This window comes from Empidonax traillii, unplaced genomic scaffold (genome assembly GCF_003031625.1).
Source record: "Empidonax traillii isolate 1590-97213 ecotype Southwest subspecies unplaced genomic scaffold, ASM303162v1 scaffold46:size3806547, whole genome shotgun sequence".
Lineage (NCBI taxonomy): Eukaryota > Metazoa > Chordata > Aves > Passeriformes > Tyrannidae > Empidonax > Empidonax traillii.
In genome coordinates, this window is record NW_020955239.1 from 167,275 (window position 1) to 175,030 (window position 7,756).

A 7,756-nucleotide genomic window follows, 5' to 3' on the forward strand; every position below is an offset into this window, starting at 1 on the left:
CTTCTCCCTGGCTGCACTGGGGTTTGGGTGAATGTGCTTGTTTACCCTGGCACACAGGGAGAGCATCCTCGTGGAGGAGATGGGGACTCAACAGGAGTCGAGGCTAACAAATCATGTGGTGGTAAAGTGAACGGTGCTGGTGCTAGAGGTGAAGCAGGAGGAGCAGGACATGGCCCATAAGGCAGGAGCGTGGGACAAAGATTATTTGACGTGGCTGCCACATCTGTGATATCATTGCACCTCCATCGATTTTTTATGCTGATTGACACTAGGAGAGGATTTGACCCATAAGATTATAGTTTGCTGCACAGAGGATGTCATGGCAGCTCTTGGTCCTTCTGTGAATATCACCAGTGTTCAGCTGAATGAAAATAAATACTCAGAGATGGTTTTTGCCAGTAAAAGCATACAAGGGAAGAGAAGGCTAATGGATTAACAAGTGCATTTCCGCCAAGTTGCTAATGCAATGCAAAATGATTATTAGTAACAACTAGTAATGCACGTGAGACTACCACTGAACAAATGATCCATGAACACCCAAAAGGCCAGGAAAACACGTAGAACAAATCTTTCCTTCAAAGACAATAATTTAGATTGGATTCTGTTAGCTCATAGGGCCAGGTTGCTTTGTTGATGTGCTGGCACTGTTACTTTCAATGAAATCTAAATCAGCCAGATTACGCAAGCTGAAAATCTTATCCCAAGTTTTCTGTTGATCATTAGAGTAATTATTAATGTTAAATATTTAAGAGACTAGCTTTTCATTCACTGTTTGAGATGAGGTTTTTAAAGAGTGTTCTGTAGGTCCTTGTGTGTAGCATATATATTCAGTTCCAAGGGACTCAGCTGCCACTTACTTACCATCAGAAATGCTGAGTCTACACCATGATGTCAGTGGGAACAATTTTATTCTGATTCCAAATAACAGAAAGCACAATTCAGAGGTCCTGAAGTGCTCAACTGTCAGGGCAGAGCACACGACATAGTTTTAATTTGGGAACACAGAGGAATGGGAACACAGACTCATGGCAGTGATATGCCTGCAACTTATCTGTGCATATAAACACCTAACAACCCTTAATCTGCCATCCAAGGTAAGGATCCATATGTAGGTTTAGATCATACTTTACTCCTAAAACTGTGCTTCCTTATCGAGTAATTCCATTAAAAAATGCAGGTTTTCATGGAGTAGTGGTTACTTCCAGCTCTCAGGTCTTCAGTTTATCCTACCTATCTCTCCTGTGGTCACCAGCTGTCCTCTGTTTACACTGTTGCCGTGGGACCAGGGTAAGAACCTCGTCAAGAACAGGCTAGAGATGCAGGTTGGCTATGACATCTGCTGTACTGCCTGTTGTGGGAAACCCCCTCACACTGGGATCCTAACATGCTCCAAGGCACAGGCAGTTTGGGCAGTATCTTGGATGTCACACCTGCTGTTGTTTTCTTTCCTTAGTCCACAGATGACAGGCACCATTGCTGTGAACCACTGGCTTCTTACCTCTTGCAGGCATATCCCTCCACTCCTGTCACCACCACCAGTGCTGGCTGCAAGGAGCCTCCTTCTACAGCAGCAATAGCTGTTTGCCCACCCAATCCCTTCAAAGGCACTGGGAGCAGCAAGCACTACCTCCAGGGCTTTCAGAGCTCTCCCATCTAGCCCTGCATCCTTCACCTCGTCAGGACAAGGCAAATCTGGACAGGCCCGTCCTGCTCCTCAGGCATTCAGCAGCAGCTGGAGAAGTGCAAAAAGATCAGTGACACCTGCTGCAGCTGAGGGACTGCAAGGGGAATAAGTGGAAACAGGCCCTGTATAGAGGAAGAAGTTGAGGGGGGCTGACTGAGGAAGGGGATAGGAGAAGCATCCTAATGCTTCTCTCTGCCTGTCCCACTGAATACTCGTAACAAGGTTCTCCACATACAGTGGACCCTTACCACCTCTCCTCCACAGCCAACCTTCCTCAGAAGAGCTGCAGACTAATCCCAAATCTCTGCTCCCCCTTCAGAACCCCGAGGCCGGACACTGCTGTCATTCCTGATAGCTACCCAACCTGTTCCTAATGCTCTGGCCCTAGGGAGGCTTCATGCCTGGACACTTTATGCATTACCTCTATCTATTTACCCTAATACTTTTGCAATATCAAGTTTGAACCTTTCTTACTGCAGTTAAAGGCTGTTATTATTTCTGAACCTCTTGGCTTTGGGCAGGTAGAAGTGACAGTGCCTTTCTCCTCTGTCATGAACTTAAAAACATGCTGTTCTTACTATTGGTCTTCTTTTCTTAAGGCTAAGCTTTACCAAGACTTTTTGATTTCCTCACAGATCGTGTTCTCTAGACCTCTGACGATACTTCTTGTTTTCATCTGGATTGTATTTATATAGCCCGCATCTTTTTCTGGCTTTTTCCAAGAGTATGGCACTGATGACAAACAGTTTGGTTTTTAATCTGCGCTAAACCTCAGCTCCAGTAGTTCCATATCCATATTTGTGCAGTCAGTTATTCCTCAGCGTGGAGTCTCCTCTGTAGAGATTCCTGCTGTGTCCTTTCTTTTTTTCCTCTGACTGTTTCTTTAATTTGTCAGACTGTTGTTTGCTTTTTTAAAAAATTCTAGTCCTGTCTTCGGTGTCCTTGCAGATTCTTCCAGCTTTGGGCATCCTGCAAATTTAATCCTCTTTCTTCTAGCTCACAGTTCAAGTCACTAACAGACTGGAGCTGGAGACAGAGAAAAAACTGCACATCTCTGTCCAATAGGCTCCTGCCTGTGGACAGTGAAGTCCTGTTCACAGCCTTCTGGGTACCAGTGCTGTGTCTGCTCTGCAGTAGATAGACCACACATTCCTCGTTGGTTTATGAGAATTTCATGTGAGACAGTGTCAAAGGACTTCCTCGAGTCAAGATACTGACATCTGCTTCTCCTTACCGGCCTGCAAGGTCCGTCTGCTTGTTATAAAAGAAGATGAGATGGGTTTGTCAAGACCAGACTATGAAGCTAATACTGGTTGTTACTTATCCCATTACATTTCTTACAAATAGCTTTTGTTATTGCTAATTCCAGAATTTTTCCCATAATTGAAATTAAATTAATTAGTCTATAATTCTCCACTCCTTCCCTCCCCCCCCCCCCCCCCCCCCCCCCGCCCCAAGACTTCTAGATTTTTACTTTCATTGCTTTTGCTATGCTTTTATATTAATTCTTAGGAATCCAGCTTAGGTTTCACTCTCTACATAGCCTCTTGAAGATCAAGATCAACAGTGGCATTCTAGTCAGTCTATTCTTTTCCTGTATTTCTATTCCTTTCTCTGCACTGGTGTAGAGCTTGCTTGGGCAAACTGTATCTTGCTGCCTTCCTGTCCCAGCAACTAGCTGAGTGCAAAAAAATCCCCCTTTACCACCAAAGCCTGGGCTGTGATTGAAGTCTGCTTGTTGCTTCTTGGCTCATTGGCTTACAGGAGGCTTATCATGATGCTGAGACCCACACCTGTGGTGACCTGTGGGCCACTCTATGCTGTTAATGCTCAGGTTTTCTCCCTGAGCTATTTTAGCTATGGCATTTCACCTGGCAGAAGTTCTGGGCCACCCACCTCACCACTGGCGCCACCTTCTTTCTTTCTTTTTTTTTTTTTTGTCTCATCAGAAGTGGTTGGCATGAATGAGATGGCCACATCTTCTGCCACGTGCAGCAACTATCCATTCCAGCTACTCTGCAGGAGAGGGAAGGAATACTGAGCACCACTGACAAGCTAAAGCCTTCCCATTCTGTTACTTTTCTTAGCCTTCGAAGTCAAGGTTAGATCTGCATTACTATGTTGGCAGTGAAGTCCTAGTTCAAGCCAGCTTTGGATAATGTTTGCTCAGGTGTAGTATCTTGGAAAGTGAAATCATCACTGCTCTTTTCCCAGAAAAAATAGTCATTGTTTGCCACATTTAATTAAGTTTTCCCCTCTGTTCACACAGCCTCCCCCACCCAGATCTGAAGTTGGTTTTATAGTTTCCTTTCAGCCTTCTCCTTTGATCCTAAAGGAGCTGTCACCTCAGTACCTACAGCCCTTCCTTTCTCACCTTGGACAGCATAAAATGTGTTTGTGTGTTAATGACTTTCTCCTCGGGGGCAGTTGACTCTCTTTACTAGTCAGCTGGATGCTGGATGAAATCATTCTCTCTGCTTCAAGTATGTCATACATATATATTTCCCTGCCTGGGTTTTATGTTCCATCCCAGCCTCATTCATAGGAAATGATTCTGTTTTAGTTCATTTTGTTTTGGAAAGTGAATCCATTGCCAGGGGAATGTGAGAGATTTCCCGAGACTGGGTCCAACTTTAATGCAGGAAGGTGCTACAAAGACTTTGCCACACACAGCCTGCTGCTGCTGCTGCTGCTGCTCTACGCTCCTGCGCTGCAAGAGGCTGTTTTCTCCTTAGAACCTCCTCAGCACCAGCCATACTCAAACCAACGTGTCTGAAGTTGTGTGCAGTCTCTGCTTTGGTCAGCCATGCCTGTGACCTGCTCTCTCCACCTTATCCAGCTTCTGTCAGATGACTTGCCCTATCCCTGAACTAGCACCAAAGCTTGAACCCTCAGATCTGTGCAACAGGGTAAAACCTGCTTTGCTAAAGAAAGCTGTATTACAACAACCAAAGGGCAGGATCAAGCCTTCAGGTTACAGTGAAGAAGGTTTAAGAGAGAAAAAAGAAAAAAAGCCACTTGATATAAACAAACAACAAAATTACCCATGTTGCGAGATCTAAGTGCAATTATGAGTAGTGCCATTTTTAGACCGTTTGTTGGGATACAGCACTGCAACAAAAGTTATTAATAAAATGCTTCACCACGAGTGTGGCTTCAATAGCGTGACTCAGAAACCTCAATCCAACGACAGTTTGTCTGCTGCAGAGCCTAATATGGATGCTACATTCAGCCATGCCACAGCAGGCTAGATTCAAAATGCTCAATTAGTATGATTAACCCAAAGTATAAAGCAGACTGCACATTTTCTCTGCTGTGCCATCAAATCAATGCTGTTCAGCTCTGGTACTGGGATGGGACGGATCAGCAGGATCCATATCACACACATGGTGTATGAAGAGGGCTAAATGGGGGAGACTGGTGATTTAAGGAGAGTCTGGAAAAGCAAATCCAGAAGGGAGGAGTAACAGCACGTGGAGTGAAGTGCCGGAGAAGAGTTGTGTGCAGTTACACGCAGGGACCCCAATCACTCCCCCTCTGCTCCTCAGAGGTAGAATCTTAAGCTGCTGTAATCGGTGACAGATGCCGGCTGCTGAGCCAGAGCTCTGCTTCATCTCCAGAGAGGGAAGTGATGAAGAATGCACAAAAGATGTGTGTTAGAGTGGTACACAAAGAACTTTTACAGATTGCGCTGTCTGAAACGAACAAATGTTGTTCTCTAGTGTTTGCTGTAGATTAACTTTCAAAAGTACCCACACTTGTAAAGAAGGTTTAGAGAAAAAATCAGATTTTTTTTCTCTTTTTGGTGTATTACTATGTCAACAGGCTTATTAAATCTTACTTCTACAGATCATTTTCAAATTCATGCTTACATTATGACCCAAAAGAATGAAGGAAAAAATCACCTCCATCCAAAAAATTTCTGGCAGAAGACGAAAAAAAATCTCTGGTTTGGAAGTGAACACTGCCTCCCTCTCTCTCATACATATGCACACATACTCTTGCTAGGCAGATCACTGCAAATCAGGTTAACTGAGAAGAGCTAAGGCCAAATCTGGAACAAGAGAAAACTCTGTCAGTAGAAACAGCTCAGCAGATGCACATTTATTACATTCACTGAAGCAGCGAAATAAAAAGCAAAACAAAACAAAACAATTTCTTGGTGCCTGTGTCTGATTTGCCTGCAATGACCTCTCTTTCCTTCAAGCCAAGTCCTTTCTTTCTGCAGATCTCCATGTATGGTTGGCATTCCACAATTAGGGAAGCATCAATAAATCAGTGACAGACAAGCAAGGACTTCAGCCTTCCTTACAGCTTGCAGTACTAAAAGTTCATCTCCAAGTGCTCCCTCTTCATTCCAACCAGAGCCAGGGTGCTTAAGGTTTGGGAATAGGAACAGCATGGGCTCAGTGCTGGCCAGGCTCTGAAACTGGAGTTGGAGAGGATGGGGATGCAGATAATACTGCCCTGAACTGAACGCCGTTAGATATTGGACACAGCGAGCCAAGAACTTGGGTGGTAGCTGTTGTTGTGAATCATGATCAAGAAATGTTGTTATTACATAGTGCTTTATACTGGGTTGAGGCCTGATGCAAACATTGGGGATCCAGCTTCGTACAACTTAAAGAGCAAAGAAAGGCTCAGAGAGCAAAGGGGCAGAAAAGCCTGTATGAAGAGAGTCACTGTGGCAGAGTGAATAGTGTACGAAGCATCAGTGGCAAGGTTCAGTTGCATAGGTAGCTTCTGTGATACTCACAGTATACTTGTCACAGAATACTTCAGATGAGACAGGACCTTGGCAGAGCTCCAGCCTTGGCCCCCACTCAGAGCAAGGCTATTTTCAAAGTTAGGTCATGTTGTCCAGGGCTCTGTCCAGCTCACTTCTGAAAATCCCCAAGGACAGGAGTTTCACAGTGCCTTTGTGAAACTTGTTCCAATGCTGAAACATCCTCCCGGATAATATTTTTTTTTTCCCTGTGCAGTCTGTCTTTGTCTTCTCTCTAACCTCCTTTAGCTAACTGAAGACTGCAAGAAATTCCCCCTTAGCTAGGGGTTCTCCCTTTGTTCCAGGCTAAACAGCTCTGTTTCCCCCAGCTTTTCCTGATATGCTGCTCTGTAGCCCCCACATCTCTTGCTGAGCAATAATTTTCATCTGTTCCATCTATTTAGACAGTAAGGTCTTTGGGATGGGTAATGTTATTTGACAAATGCTTGGCAGATAGATTGATTGAAGAAGCAAGGGGCACAGATGATCACTTTATGGAAAACTTTCTCCTCAGAGTAATCCTGTTCCTTTGCCTTGAGGTCAGAAAGCGGCTGTACGTAAAGCTGCAGGCTCACTTGTAGAGTAGGACAAGGAAGGAGTACGCCAGTGAGTGCTTGGTTATGGTCTAGTAGGCGCCCTCATCTTCTGAAGCAAGATTTGTTACACCTGAGCCATCACTGACGAGCGTATCTCCCGTCTCCACCTAAATTGTGCTCATGAAGAAGAGTCTGTGGTATCCCTTATCAGCTCCAAAGCTTCCCTCTAACTGCTCTGTTGGCCTAAATCTTTGCTGCAAACCAACCCCAGTTTTTCTCATTAATCTCTGCTGGACTCTGAAGTCTTTAGGACAAGCCCTTATATATTGAAAGGCTGTTAATGCTCTCTCTTAGTTTTCTCTTTTCCAGACTAAACAAACCCGATTCTTTCGATCTGCCCTCATAGATTATGTTTTCCAAAGCTTTTATCGTGCTTGCTCCTGCACCTCAGAGCGCTCCCCAGTTTGTTTACCCATTTTGGAGAGTGCTGTGCCCAGCGTCCCCAGCTGAGGCATCCTCGGGGCCAACTGCAGCACAGTCATTTTCTCCCATGCCTGTGCTATGAATCTCTCATTAAAGGGTCCCATCAAGAGACTTGCCTCTTTTGAAACAGCATGACAGTGTTGACTAAGTTTTTGTCTGCAATCCTGGGAGCCTTTCCTGCAGCAGTGCTCTTTATCCAATTACTCCCCATTTTGTGTTTGAGTTCCAACACCTCGCTGTGGTATTTTGCACTCACTCTTGTGTGATTTCCACCCTGCTGATTTGAGA